Raw genomic sequence first — 730 nt, forward strand, 5'->3', positions numbered from 1 at the left:
ATCTTTTAAAACTCTGTCTCCGTGGCCAAATAGATAAGGCATCGGCCCTTTAACCCGGGGATTGCGGGTTCGAGTCCTGTCGGAGGTGCGCAAGTCATATAAATTACTCAAAACCTAACCTCTTTATCTGTGTTGTTAAAGGTATCCTATCCCGAAAACAACCATGTTCTGTTTCGAAAGTAATTCTCGAAGCATTCTTTAGAAAGACATTTATTGATAATTTACCAACACTGTTTCTTTATGCGTTTCAAAAATTGTCTGATGTTGTGAACATATGGATGCTTTAGAATAACCGTTTATCCTTGTTTCCGATCAATAGCGACATTTCAAACAATTTCTCTCTTTACAGCATAATCAAAACATATCTTTTAAAACTAAGCCTCCGTGGCCTAATGGACAAGGCATCGGCCTCCTAAGCCGGGGATTGCGGTTTCGAATCCCGTCGGAGGTGCTCAAGTCATGTAAATTGCTCAACTTCAACCCTCCGTATGTGTAAAATTTGCGACGTCCTGTCCTGTAAACGGCCAACTTCTTCTTAGGCACAAATATTTGAGACAACCTTGATAAAGGCACTTATTGATCATCTACCAACGCCGTATCTGTTTCACCTTTCGAAATTACTCTCATCTTCTGAAATCATGAATACTTTAGAATAAAGGTTTATCCTTGCTTCTGCTCAATTGCGATTTTGTTAGCTTTTTTTCTTGTAATATATTTAAAAATATACATT

General features: G+C 38.4%; 1 non-coding gene across 1 annotated transcript; it reads left to right on the top strand.

Moving 5' to 3' along the window:
• Positions 1-378: 378 nt before the first annotated feature.
• Positions 379-451, top strand: Trnar-ccu (transfer RNA arginine (anticodon CCU)). The gene has a single exon. It is a non-coding gene; the product is annotated as a tRNA-Arg (tRNA).
• The last annotated feature ends 279 nt before the right edge of the window (positions 452-730 follow it).

This window comes from Hydractinia symbiolongicarpus, chromosome 2 (assembly GCF_029227915.1).
Source record: "Hydractinia symbiolongicarpus strain clone_291-10 chromosome 2, HSymV2.1, whole genome shotgun sequence".
Classification (NCBI taxonomy): Eukaryota; Metazoa; Cnidaria; class Hydrozoa; order Anthoathecata; family Hydractiniidae; genus Hydractinia; species Hydractinia symbiolongicarpus.